Here is a 13808-nt window from a genome sequence, read left to right as displayed (position 1 = left end):
ACATATTCTCCTGAAATTAAAACATTATGATTGCATCGTGATAAAACAACACCAGCATGTTTTCACTTCTAGGGAACAAAGGAAGTTGGCAGGCGGAAGGGATTTGCGTCGGAACTGAAAAAAGTAGAAGAAAATTAATGAGGACGTTCTTTAACTTCAACTGGATTATGCATCGACAACATAATGAACGGTTTATATTGTCGAAGTAAATAAGCTTTCATAGGGAGGCTTGCACTAGAGGTGTGGCCACTGCTGGTGGTTTTTGGCATCACGCTGCCGCTGACATTTTTGCATCGGAGCACCGCCTCCCGTTCAAAATCGTTCACGCCAATGAGCTAGACTTTACTAAGGTGGCGAAGATCAGCGCAGCGTGTCGCAGCGTGTCGTATCTTATGCAACGCAAATAGTGACGTCACTATTTGCGTTGCATAAGATCAGCGGAAGAGTGAAAGAGACAACTAGTGGCACGCAGCGCTGATCTGCGCCACCTTAGTAAAGTCTAGCTCCTTGCGTTCACGCCACTGATCTATAATTTCTCTCGCTCGATCATATTTGTAGGGATTCAATACGAACTGATAAAACTCACTACAACACTACATTCACTGGAATTCCATTTCCAGTCCAGTTCAAGTGATTGCTGGGATATGAGAAATTTGTGAAAAGATACAAAGTAGGACGAATGGAACGGGCCTGGGATTGAACCCACGTATGAGGCAGAAGTGGTAGCCATAGGACCATCAACCCCTTTGCTTACCGACCAATTCCCATTAATTTGTTGCAAACCAATACATTACCATTCGAAATAAATTCGAACCTTTATGAGTCGCTTTTCCCTCATTGTGACGTCAGAGACATCGGTCGAAATGCAATTTGTTATGGAATGCATCTCTCTCTTTTTTCTATTCTTTCGTGATTATTGTTCCTGGTGCAAGACGCAACTATCCTTTATCACCAAACCATAAGAATCTATGGAAAACTACCGAACTTTGTTGCATTGATCAAAAGAAAACATCGACGAAGAGAAATCGATCAATGCAGTTATGATACCTTATGATACTTACGATACTAAACTCTAAAGTACAACCAGATATGTAAAGCTAACAATTTGAAATGACAAACTCAACGGAATTTGATCTCTGAACAAAAAAGAATTTGGACTTCATGACGAGAAATAAGAATGTGCTTGTGTCTTTTCCGTGTGTTATAAATAAAATTATTTTAGCCATAATGTTTGAGCCAATGCACAATGGTCCCAGAGTCGAATCTAGCAAGACAAAAATGTTTGCGCCAAAACTATTAGTTTTAGATATATAGTGTCTTTGGGAAAAAAAATCCATATTTTTTGACGATTTTTTTCCATGTAGTGAAATTAGGGTGGTCCCTATATTTCAGAAGTTCATAATATCAACTTTTAAATTTTTTGGTAAAGACTTGTGCAATTTTCCACAAAGTTGTAGAGCAACTAATTTTGAGCAACTTTGCCGAAGAAACCATTTTTCTATCACTTATGATTCACAAGTTATGAGCTTTTTCAATAAATACGTTAGGGCGGTCCCTTAAAATCGGTATTCTTCACATAACTTTTTATACATTCATTTCTTGCATAAACTTTGTTCCGAGCACTTTTAGTACTTTTGAAGACGCACATTTTTGTTAAAGAATCATGGATCTATCTCTTATAACAAAAAAAGTTATTCGAGTTTTTGTATGAAAAACATGCGTATATTTCAAAATGGAGCAAACCGATTTACAATCTATTGGTTCTATTCGAAAGCTCGCACTTTTCTGCGTTTATGGTGGGAAAACTGAGAGAGCGTTTTTTGTTTAAAGCGTTTTATTTCATTTTGAAAATAATATGTTTTCAATCGAAAAACGGCTATAACTTGATAAATAAACGAGATAGGTCCATGGGTCTTCAACAAAAAGATGTACCTTTAAAAGTTCTAAATGTGGTCCATACAAAGTATCCCTCAAAAATCAATACATAAAAATATATTTATAAAAAACGGTTTTCGTAAGGTAATAAACGTTAGTTAGATCAAAGTAGGCTGGTCGACAGAGCGTATGATTTTTTTTGACGTTATTGTGCCTTGCAACAAAAATTACAACTTTCGTGATAATTTTCCAAAGCTCTCATAGATGTGAAAAATTTCTCCGCAGTACAAATAGCACGTGCTATCCAAGCATTCACCGCTAGGATGCACCACGTGGCGGCCAAATGTGAAGATTTGATTTTAACGTAATAGTAATAAAAACATTTCAGTAGCTAACCACTGGTCATCTTCGCTTTCTCCCACTGGCAATACCGAAAAAAATCTAATCAAAACAAGATAGGCTTGTAACAAAGGCTGTACTTCAAAAGTGACGTACTTTTAACGCTACATATCCAACAGAAAACCAAGCTACTACCACTAATATGAATAGTAGCCTGATTTTCTGTTTGATGTTTAGCACGGCACACAAAAGACATGGCAGTCTCAACGCGTATGTAAGCATTCAGTATGAATGAACCGGTGAATCGAGAAAATGCGCTCTCTAGTTCAGCCTACTTTGATCGATCTAACGTTTATTTCCTTACGAAAACCGTTTTTTTAAATATATTTTTATGTATTGGTTTTTGAGGGATACTTTGTATGGACCACATTTAGAACTTCTAAAGACACATCTTTTTGTTGAAGACCCATGGACCTATCTCGTTTATTTATTTATAGCCGTTTTTCGATTGAAAACATATTTTTTTTTCAAAATGAAATAAAACGCTTTAAACAAAAAACGCTCTCTCAGTTTTCCCACCATAAACACTGAAAAGTGTGAGCTTTCGAATAGAACCAATAGATTGTAAATCGGTTTGCTCCATTTTGAAATATACGCATATGAAAAAAACATGTTTTTCATACAAAAACTCGAATAACTTTTTTGTTATAAGAGATAGATCCATGGTTCTTCAACAAAAATGTGCGTCCTCAAGTCCTAAAAGTGCTCGGAACAAAGTTTATGCGAGAAATGAATGTATAAAAAGTTAAGTGAAGAATACCGATTTTTAGGGACCGCCCTAACGTATTTATTAAGAAGCTCATAACTTGTGAATCATAAGTGATAGAAAAATGGTTTCTTCGGCAAAGTTGCTCAAAATTAATTGCTCTACAACTTTGTGGAACATTGCACAAGTTTTTATCGAAAAATTAAAAAGTTAATATTATGAACTTCTGAAATATAGGTACCACCCTAATTTCACTACATGGAAAAAAATCGTCAAAAAATATGGATTTTTTTTCCCAAAGACACTATATAGGGGAACGGTTCGCCACTTCATCTCATAGCTCCTATTTCCATCCCATAAAAAAACAAAGCAATGGAAAGGAATTTGGTTTGTTTATTATTTTTGTGATTTTTTTCAGCAGTGAGCACGCATGTTGACAAAAAGAAGCAACGAATTTGGTGCCGTATTTCTTTGTTTAGCGATGAGATGGATATATGTACAGTGAGATGGAGATCGGAACATTTCCCCTATCTAAAACTAATAGTTTTGACGCAAACATTTTTGTCTTGTTAGATTCGACTCTGGGACCATTGTGCAATGGTTATAGATCTGGCTAATTTTCAATGGGATAGGATTCCATGTCGAATCTAGATTGTTGCAAGCAAATCGGTTAAGGATTATGGCCTGAAAAATATGAAACATACATACACGCGCATACACACACGCACACGGATATTTAGTGTACGAGAAAGGCAATGCCGAAACTGAATAAGGGGCGCGCCTTTGAGCGTCGGAGGAAGCTAATTCTCTAAGGGTATGAATAGCGTTATCTTAATTCAAAGAAGCCTGGCATCAGGATTGAGAACGACGTAGGTTAATGAGTTTCCTACTGAGGATTTTTATTGGTTCATCCTATCAAAAATGCATATTTTCAGTCAAATTCAATTAAATAAATCATATTACATTTATCTAATTCCAAGTCTGCAGAAACTATTGGATAGTGCCCTTAAAGCTATTGGATAGCGCCCTTATTAAAGAGCTTAAATAATTTTTCTGATAAAAATATTTTTTTCAAGACTGCGTCTTATTTCCCGAATTCAACTCAAAGTAAATTTTAAAGTATGGTGATCTACCATTGTCTCAAAGCATCTACCCGTCAAGGTACATCAGGATAATGAAACCAGGCAGCACTTCGCAGCAGTAGGTGTATGTTACTTTCCACCATCCCATCCCTGGAGCTATGCTCGCTTCAAAAGTGACTGTTAAATAATTTCCTGATATCGCTGGTCACGCAACATGATAAGTTTTGACTGACATAGAGTTGTTTTTGACAGATGTGTTATTAGTATTTTTGAAAAGTATCTGCGATTCTTATTACCTTTTTTTTATTTTCAAAGAATCACTACCAAATTTAATTTGATTTAAAATCAGGAAATGACAGGCAGCCTAAGAAATTCATTGTTTTTCAGGTATTCAAGGATTTCACTTTTCGATTTGTACGGGGCCCTCCTTAGCCGTGCGGTATAAAGTGGGGCTACAAAGCAAGACCATGCTGAGGGTGGCTGGGTTCGATTCCCGGTGCCAGTCTAGGAAATTTTCGGATTGGAAATTGTCTCGACTTCACTGGGCATAAAACTATCATCGTGTTAGCCTCATGATATACGAATGCAAAAATGGTAACTTGGCTCAGAAACCTCGCAGTTAATAACTGTGGAAGTGCTTAATGAACACTAAGCTGCGAGGCGGCTCTGTCCCAGTGTGGGAATGTAATTGTGCGGCCTAGTTCTGCCGAACGAGCTATCACGGGGTGTGCTGTCTTATCGCGCGTGCGGCTCCGTTCGTTGTCCCAAGAGGGAAGAGGCAAAGTCATGGCCTGCTATTTACTAGTCAGTGTTGGCAACCAAACCGTTATACGATATTTGCATATCTGTCATCAATGCACTATAAAAGTGGATTGCCCAATTCCTAATATATCTCACCCTCACAGTAATGCAAAGAAGAAGAAGAAGAAGAACCTTTGAAAACTTTAAGAAACTTTTATTAAAATTTGTTTGATGTTTTGATCTGACATTATTTCAGGATTTCATTTAAAAATTCAAATAATTTAACTTGGGAATTTTGAAAGATTTTTTAAATTTCTAATAAACTTCCTTTGAAAATACTTCAACTGCCTGAATTTCTTCAATAATTCCTGAAGAAATTCCAAGAGAAATTCAGGAAGCTGAAATATTTTCAAAGGTTGTTATCTCTATGTATAAAAATGATTAGAATCGTTTTGATCACCGCATGACTTTATCGAAATTAGATTATTGGCTTTTTTCGATGATAATTATACTACTCAAAGCGAAAGGGAGTAGATGAAAGTAATTAAGTTGCAGACACCGCAAGCGAGCGAAATGAAAAGTGAATAGAAACTGAAAACTAGCAGAGGGCCATATGTGAGAAAAGCATTTTTGAAATCGCTGTTATTTTGCCTAACGTTCACGGATTGAAAAGTAACGTGGTGATCACTGTCCCAAGACATGCTGTCATTACGTCCAATATAATCCATTAGATTTATGCTGCAGATTATTCAATGAAGTAGGTCAACTACTAAAAATTAGTTTTTAAAAATAGAGTTTTTAAAATAGAGTTAATAGAGTTGTTCGAATAAATAGGCAGAAAATATCAAAAAAATCGACAGTGATTCAAACCAGGAATTCCTTTTCTCCTGGAATTTCTTCAATAACTCTTTCGAATTTTATTTGGTGGAATTAATCAGAAATTCCGTCGCAAATTTCCTCATGACTTTATCTCAAAATTTCTAAAAAAAATTAACTAGGAATTCCTTCGTGAATTTCTTCAAGAGCTTCTGCAAGGAATAATTTCTTAGATTAGAATATTATTAGAAAAATTAGTTGAGAAAAATAAGTTCAGAATATTCCAAAATAACTCTCGTTTACCTTTATAATCAACTATACTAAGGTTCTTGTATTATTAAATCGTATAACTTATATACGACAAAGTTATGCTCAAAGCTGTTGAGCCTTCCATACAAAATACTATTGAAGATAAATGCTCTCCATTTTCAAAACATATTTGGCGTAGCATAGTGTATAAAATCTAGGATCTGACGTCGTAGTATCATATTTACCATAAAAATAATGTTCGTTGGTCAGATGGGTTTGGTAAGTCCTACATAGCTTTTGATTTAAAAAAAAACATACACCTAAGATTTCTGGACACAAAGCACAATGCAAACGGGTTAGGGACAAAAGGTCGAAAGGACCAAAGGTCGAAAGGACAAAAGGTCGAAGGGACAAATGGTCAAAAAGGACAAAACGTCAAACGGGACAAAAAGGCGAACGGACAAAGGTCGAAAGAAACAAAAGGACGAAAATTAAAAAAGGTCGAAATAGACAAGAAACGGAAACGAAAATAATTAATCACGCACAATACAAGTTTTATACATTTTTTTATTCAATCTAATTGATAAAGTTTTGACAATTGGGTATTTTTTTCATTTCAAAACTTTGTCTTGTACATAATAAGTATGGCGTTCAGTAAATTAAAGCCAATTCACAATCAGCACAGTATATGAAGGCTGCTGGACAAAAGATCGAACTAACAAATTTTAAATATCTTCTACTTGATCGAAGCAAAATAATGAATGATAGGTTAAGAATAAATCTGCTTCTGAACTAAAATCTAGAGTCTAAAGGTCCTGAAGCCACCATTTGAGAGGCATGAAAGCGTTTTTTTCAAGAAGTCAATGGCTTTATTGCACGAGGATTGTTAGCCTCCTTCTACGCTGCTCAGATGCCTCCTTGCAAGCTGCTTGGAAGCCTCTTTTTAAGAGACCTCCTTTCAAACCAACCCGGAACCCACCTTTTCAGAAGCTTAAAAGCCTTTTTTCAAGTGGCTCGTAACCCTCCTTTCGAGAGGCTCGGAGGACTTATTTCAAGAGGTTCGAAAGCAACCTTTCCCGGCCCCGAAGCCTCCTTTCAAGAAGCCCGGAAGCCTCCTTTCAAGAGGCCCGAAGGCCTCCTTTCAAGAGGCCCGGAAGCCTCCTTTCAAGAGGCCCGGAAGCCTCCTTCCAAGAGGCCCGGAAGCCTCCTTTCAAGAGGCCCGGAAGCCTCCTTTCAAGAGGCCCGGAAGCCTCCTTTCAAGAAGCCCGGAAGCCTCCTTTAAAGAGGCCCGTAAGCATCCTTTCAAGAGGCCCGGAAGCCTGCTTTCAAGAGGCCCGGAAGCCTCCTTTCAAGAGGCCCGGAAGCCTCCTTTCAAGAGGCCCGGAAGCCTCCTTTCAAGAGGCCCGGAAGCCTCCTTTCAAGAGGCCCGGAAGCCTCCTTTCAAGAGGCCCGGAAGCCTCCTTTCAAGAGGCCCGGAAGCCTCCTTTAAAGAGGCCCGTAAGCATCCTTTCAAGAGGCCCGGAAGCCTGCTTTCAAGAGGCCCGGAAGCCTCCTTTCAAGAGGCCCGGAAGCCTCCTTTCAAGAGGCCCGGAAGCCTCCTTTCAAGAGGCCCGGAAGCCTCCTTTCAAGAGGCCCGGAAGCCTCCTTTCAAGAGGCCCGGAAGCCTCCTTTCAAGAGGCCCGGAAGCCTCCTTTCAAGAGGCTAGGAAGCCTCCTTTCAAGAGGCCCGGAAGCCTCCTTTCAAGAGGCCCGGAAGCCTCCTTTCAAGAAGCCCGGAAACCTCCTTTAAAGAGGCCCGTAAGCATCCTTTCAAGAGGCCCGGAAGCCTGCTTTCAAGAGGCCCGGAAGCCTCCTTTCAAGAGGCCCGGAAGCCTCCTTTCAAGAGGCCCGGAAGCCTCCTTTCAAGAGGCCCGGAAGCCTCCTTTCAAGAGGCCCGGAAGCCTCCTTTCAAGAGGCCCGGAAGCCTCCTTTCAAGAGGCCCGGAAGCCTCCTTTAAAGAGGCCCGTAAGCATCCTTTCAAGAGGCCCGGAAGCCTGCTTTCAAGAGGCCCGGAAGCCTCCTTTCAAGAGGCCCGGAAGCCTCCTTTCAAGAGGCCCGGAAGCCTCCTTTCAAGAGGCCCGGAAGCCTCCTTTCAAGAGGCCCGGAAGCCTCCTTTCAAGAGGCCCGGAAGCCACCTTTCAAGAGGCCCGGAAGCCTCCTTTCAAGAGGCCCGGAAGCCTCCTTTCAAGAGGCCCGGAAGCCTCCTTCCAAGAGGCTCGGAAGCCTCCTTCCAAGAGGCTCGGAAGCCTCCTTCCAAGAGGCTCGGAAGCCTCCTTCCAAGAGGCTCGGAAGCCTCCTTCCAAGAGGCTCGGAAGCCTCCTTCCAAGAGGCTCGGAAGCCTCCTTCCAAGAGGCCCGGAAGCCTCCTTCCAAGAGGCCCGGAAGCCTCCTTTCAAGAGGCCCGGAAGCCTCCTTTCAAGAGGCCCGGAAGCCTCCTTTCAAGAGGCCCGGAAGCCTCCTTTCAAGAGGCCAGAAGCCTCCTTTCAAGAGGCCCGAAGCCTCCTTTCAAGAGGCCCTGGAAGCCTCCTTTCAAGAGGCCCGGAAGCCTCCTTTCAAGAGGCCCGGAAGCCTCCTTTCAAGAGGCCCGGAAGCCTCCTTTCAAGAGGCCCGGAAGCCTCCTTTCAAGAGGCCCGGAAGCCTCCTTTCAAGAGGCCCGGAAGCCTCCTTTCAAGAGGCTAGGAAGCCTCCTTTCAAGAGGCCCGGAAACCTCCTTTCAAGAGGCCCGAAAACCTCCTTTCAAGAGGCCCGGAAGCCTCCTTTCAAGAGGCCCGGAAGCCTCCTTTCAAGAGGCCCGGAAGCCTCCTTTCAAGAGATCCGGAAGCCTCCTTTCAAGAGGCTAGGAAGCCTCCTTTCAAGAGGCTAGGAAGCCTCCTTTCAAGAGGCCCGGAATCCTCCTTTCAAGAGGCCCGGAAGCCTCCTTTCAAGAGGCCCGGAAGCCTCCTTTCAAGAGGCCCGGAAGCCTCCTTTCAAGAGGCCGGAAGCCTCCTTTCAAGAGGCCCGGAAGCCTCCTTTCAAGAGGCCCGGAAGCCTCCTTTCAAGAGGCCCGGAAGCCTCCTTTCAAGAGGCAGGTAAACCTTTTTTCAAAATGCTCGGAAGCCTCCTTTCAAGAGGCCCGGAAGCCTCCTTTCAAGAGGCCCGGAAGGCTCCTTTCAAAAGGCCCGGAAGCCTCCTTTCAAGAGGCCCGGAAGCCTCCTTTCAAGAGGCCCGGAAGCCTCCTTTCAAGAGGCCCGGAAGCCTCCTTTCAAGAGGCCCGGAAGCCTCCTTTCAAGAGGCCCGGAAGCCTCCTTTCAAGAGGCCCGGAAGCCTCCTTTCAAGAGGCCCGGAAGCCTCCTTTCAAGAGGCCCGGAAGCCTCCTTCCAAGAGGCCCGGAAGCCTCCTACCAAGAGACCCGGAAGCCTCCTTCCAAGAGGCATGGTATCATTTGAGGTAACGGCATTGTTTCCCAGCGTTAAAGGGAAGGCGCTCTGAATCTCCTGGAGGACTGGCTGCTAACACAAAGGAAGGAAACAGCATGGCGAGGAAAGATAAGTGGTACTTAAAGCTGGCAAGGCTATGCATGACGGACAACTACTTCACATACCGTGGCAGCTTCTACAAACAGACGAAAGGTGCACCAACGGGATCGCTATCACCGTTTTTGTGCGAACTATTCATGGCGAATTTGGTGGACAACCTACAGGGCCAAGGAATACTACCCGAGAAATGGTGGAGATACGTCGACGACATTTTCAGCATCATCAACCGGAAAGACCTACCTAGGATTTTGGAAGCGATGAACAACGTGCATAAGGACATCAAATTCACACACGAGGAGGAAAAGGAAGGTAAATTACCTTACTTGGATTTACTGGTCATCGAAGAAACAAATGCAACACCAGACTTCGAAATCTACAGGAAGCCCACCAGCACCATGAGAGTCATCTCATATGCATGGAATTATTCGCATAAACATAAAATGGCAGCATTTCATCATATGATCTACAGGATGCAGAAGACGCCCCTAAGCGAAGACGGAAAGACGAAGGAGCTACATCACATTTTGGAAACAGCAAAGGTCAACGGATATAAGGAGAGGACAATACTAGCAATCATCAACAAGAAGAAAAGGAACCTACGGAGAAACGAACTACCGATGAACCGCTAAAGAGAGTATCAGTCCCCTATGATCAACACATCACCAACCGGCGTGGATTTAGTTTTCTCCAGCAAGAGCAATCAACTTTAGACTTTGTTGGGCTCCACAAAAAAAAAAACAAAGTAGAAATGTTAAATAATTGTTCACAAATGTATGTAGATCAAACAAAACAAACTTATCGCAAAGTAAGTAAAGTAAGGCTAAGAGGGAAACTGATAAGGGATTAAATTATGAATTTAAATCTAAGATAGCTGAACATGTTTATCAGAAAAATCATTCAATTACACCATCAAACAAAAAAAATCCGTTTATACGTTTTGTTAATTTAATTACGAATCACTGCCGCACGGTGTATAACAGCCTGAAAATCTAAGTACAGAAAAGAAGTATACTGCCTAAAACCGCATATTTGTCCCATCTTTGCAGTGTTTCCTATTCATATGGGACGAATATGCGGTTACAGGCAGTATATCAGATTTGCTATTAGTTCAATAGTCTTGAGCCCTGTCAGATAATTTGATAATCAGATAACAGCATCTGGTCGGATAGAGCTCAGGGAATTTTACCGACGAACAAGCATCCACTCTCTACTGTTGGAATGAGAATATCGCCATATTTTTTTATTGTTTTTATTAAGGAGACTTTCAGCCCTAGGCTGACTCGTCTCCGATGTACCATATTTAATTTCTTTGGTTACAGTACGTTCTCAGGTAAATAATCAATTTTCCAACGTATATTTGCATACTGTGATCTAGTAATAAAAAATATAGTGTACAAAAGAAATTTCAAAATTTATAGCATGATCTGCTTAAAAAAAAGTTGAATGCTGTATGGAGGAATTGCTTCAGGAAGTTGCGAAAGAATTCCTGCAGGAATCTCCAGAGGAATTACCTGATAGACTTCCGGATGAACTTCCTGAGAAATTTCCGAAAGCAATTATTGAAGAAACTTGCTGAGGAATTTTGAGTTCCATTCCATTCCTGGAGGAACTTTCCGAAAAATTCCTGAAAAAATCCTGGAAGAACCTCCCAAATAACTTGTGGTGGAAACTTCAGAAGAATTTCTAGAAGAACTTCCGGAGGAATTTCTGGAGCGCCCCCTAAAGAAAGTTTTGGAGGAACTTCCAGAGGTATTTCTGGAGTAGCTTTCAGAGAATTTTTTTTGCGGAGATGCTGGCGGAATTCCTGGAGGATTTCTAGGTGGAACTTTAAGAAGAGAGCTTTCGGAGAAGATTTCTGAGGAATTCTAGGAGGAACTTCCGGAGGAATATCTAGAGGAACTTCCATAAAAGTTCTTGAAGAAACTTTTTTAGGAATTCCTGAAGGAATTGTGAAGAAATTTTTTTAGGAATCACGGAAAATTTTTTTGAAGGATTTTACCGAGATATTTCCGGAGAGGCTTCCAGATGAACTCCTGGAGAACTTTCCAACTAATTCTTGGAAGACCTACCAGAAGAATTCCTGGAGGATCATCTTGAGGAACATCTTTCAAAGGAATTCCTGGAGATACTTCCGGAGGAATTCCTGGAGGAACTTCCGGAAGAAATCCTGGATTAACTTTCGGGAGAAATCATAGAGGAACTTCTTTAGAAACTCGATGAGGAACTTCCGAAGGAATTCCTTAGAACTTATGACGCTTATCGCTGACTCACGCCGCTGTGCCGTAGCCGATCATCAACGGCGTGAAGCCGTCACGGTGCTGCCGCTGGTTGAGTATCACACCGCAGCTGGTAAATTTCAATCAGCGTACAGGTTTAAAAAATCTGGTATTTGAAATGGATTTGATTAATCAAATGTAGTTGATTTTTGGCTCCGTGAATTAAGTTGAAAGATGTCCTCTAGTGAACTTCGCGTTACCTTTTTCATTGAACTAGCATATGGATATTATTGCCTAATTAAGCCAAATTTAATTCATTTAAATATCACAATATCGTAAATCATTCGACAATTTTCCGTACACTTCGTTTTACTTAAAATTGACAATATACACTCATTTGTTTCCTGCAAATACAATGCCAACTAAAACTGATGTAACAAGAAATGGAGTTCTATTTGCATTCGAACAATTGTGGCGGGGGAAAATGTTTTCCCGTTTTTCCTCAGTACCACAAATCGTCCGTAAAGTACGCGTACCTGCGTCGTTTTCGTCGCCGCCAGAGGACGGATAAATTTGATTATTAACGATAATCCATTTTAAGCCAGAATCTCCCTGCTTCTCTATAGTCCAATGCTCGCCCCGGGTACCGCTAATCGAATTTCGACGAATTTCAATCCAACGAAAATGGAGCGCTATCGATTACGATGGGATGTTTATTGATGTTGAGCACTTTTTGGTAGGACCTGCCATGTGTGTATGTATGTACCGTCTCTGCTGCCGAACGCACAAAGCGAACCGATAATAAGATTTAGTACAGCATTGTGCCGTGGCTGAAACCAATTTCCTGTCCTGCACTGGGTGGATTGACAGAGGCTGCTACGAAGGATTCGTGATATTTAAACCACAAACGTTTATCAGTCAATCCCAAGTGCACTTTAAATTGCGTAAGAGTGTTTGCAGTTAAGGTATAAAGTAGGCGATGCATTGAAAATAACCACTGTGCATAGCCTATTGTGATTCGATTGGGAGTAGACAAAACGATGGCCTTGGCTTAGGTTTTTTTCATTTAATTTTTTTATAGCATAAAATTTCCTCATACCTTCCAACAATCACCCGCAATTCATTGCGTAAAGAGATGGTCACTTAATTTATTTTACTCCAACAGGCAAGGCTTATTCCTTCTCTCTCCGCTTCAAGTTATTCCGATCGTAATCCACATCCGACATTCCTTTATTCTCCATGAAGCACTTTCATTGAAATTCAGCCTGGCTTTTTATGAATAATAATAGCTCAACTTATCATGCACTCTCATTCCCTTTTTTTCTTCGAATATAATATTCATACTTTCATTATGCGCACACAGGTACACTGGTTCACCGAGCCGATCTAGTTAGAACTGTATTATTGAATTATTCTCGTTGAAAATTTGCTGCATTTTTTCTTCTCCAGCATGGAAAACACTTTCTCTTCTATCCCTGAATACCGCAGCGTCTGTGATCAATTTTGCTGGTAATAGCCCACTGCATACAACAAAAAAAGAAAGAGCCCCCGAACCAACCACAGTGGCATCTGCGGACAACCGAGAGTTTTCAATCGTTACTTGCCGAGACGAACCGCCGGAGACTACTACTGTCCTAGTGCTGCCGATCAGCATCACCAAAGCCATCGCAGCAAACCGTCGGAGCAACCCAAAAATGTGGAGTCACGGAAATTGCAGGAGAGAGGCTTCCCACGCCGAAGCCCCGAGAGGAAAACTACCGTTCTCCGGGTGGGTAGTACTAGATCGACAGTAGAGCGGTTAAGCATTCAAACGGGAGCTTCTCGCAGTGCTTCGTTCTCTGTTTTCATGGCCTACTCTGCTCACTGATGGCTGAGATGCTGTTTGGGTGGTGGGTTGCTCTCCTCATCTGCTGAACAGAATGTGCCACATGGATATGGAATCTGTTGGCTCCTCGAGACCTCGAGACGAGCAAATCAAACTTAACAAACAAGACGTAGGGATAGGTTGGGATAGTAAAGCAAATTGAAGTATAAGGTATTGGAAATACTGTGGAGCCTTCGGGCTTAAATAATTATGAAGAGCAGACATTCGCAGTAAAAGTATGTCTACGTATCGTTAACATTCATTCCATATAGCCAAGCCTTCTATATTGTCACGCGGATCGTATGGGT

At 41.6% G+C, this 13808-nt stretch overlaps 1 protein-coding gene across 1 annotated transcript in view; it reads right to left on the bottom strand.

Moving 5' to 3' along the window:
* The window catches only part of LOC134219872 (peroxidasin), a 125622-nt gene extending 112353 nt beyond the window's left edge, over positions 1-13269 (bottom strand). Inside the window, exon 1 of the mRNA XM_062698759.1 lies at positions 12736-13269. The gene's annotated coding sequence lies outside the window, so the exon portion shown is untranslated. The remainder of the gene's footprint in view (positions 1-12735) is intronic.
* Positions 13270-13808: the final 539 nt, after the last annotated feature.

Source organism: Armigeres subalbatus, chromosome 3 (genome assembly GCF_024139115.2).
Source record: "Armigeres subalbatus isolate Guangzhou_Male chromosome 3, GZ_Asu_2, whole genome shotgun sequence".
Classification (NCBI taxonomy): domain Eukaryota; kingdom Metazoa; phylum Arthropoda; class Insecta; order Diptera; family Culicidae; genus Armigeres; species Armigeres subalbatus.
Note: the sequence above shows the minus strand (reverse complement) of the source record. Positions and strands in the feature narration are given on the sequence as shown.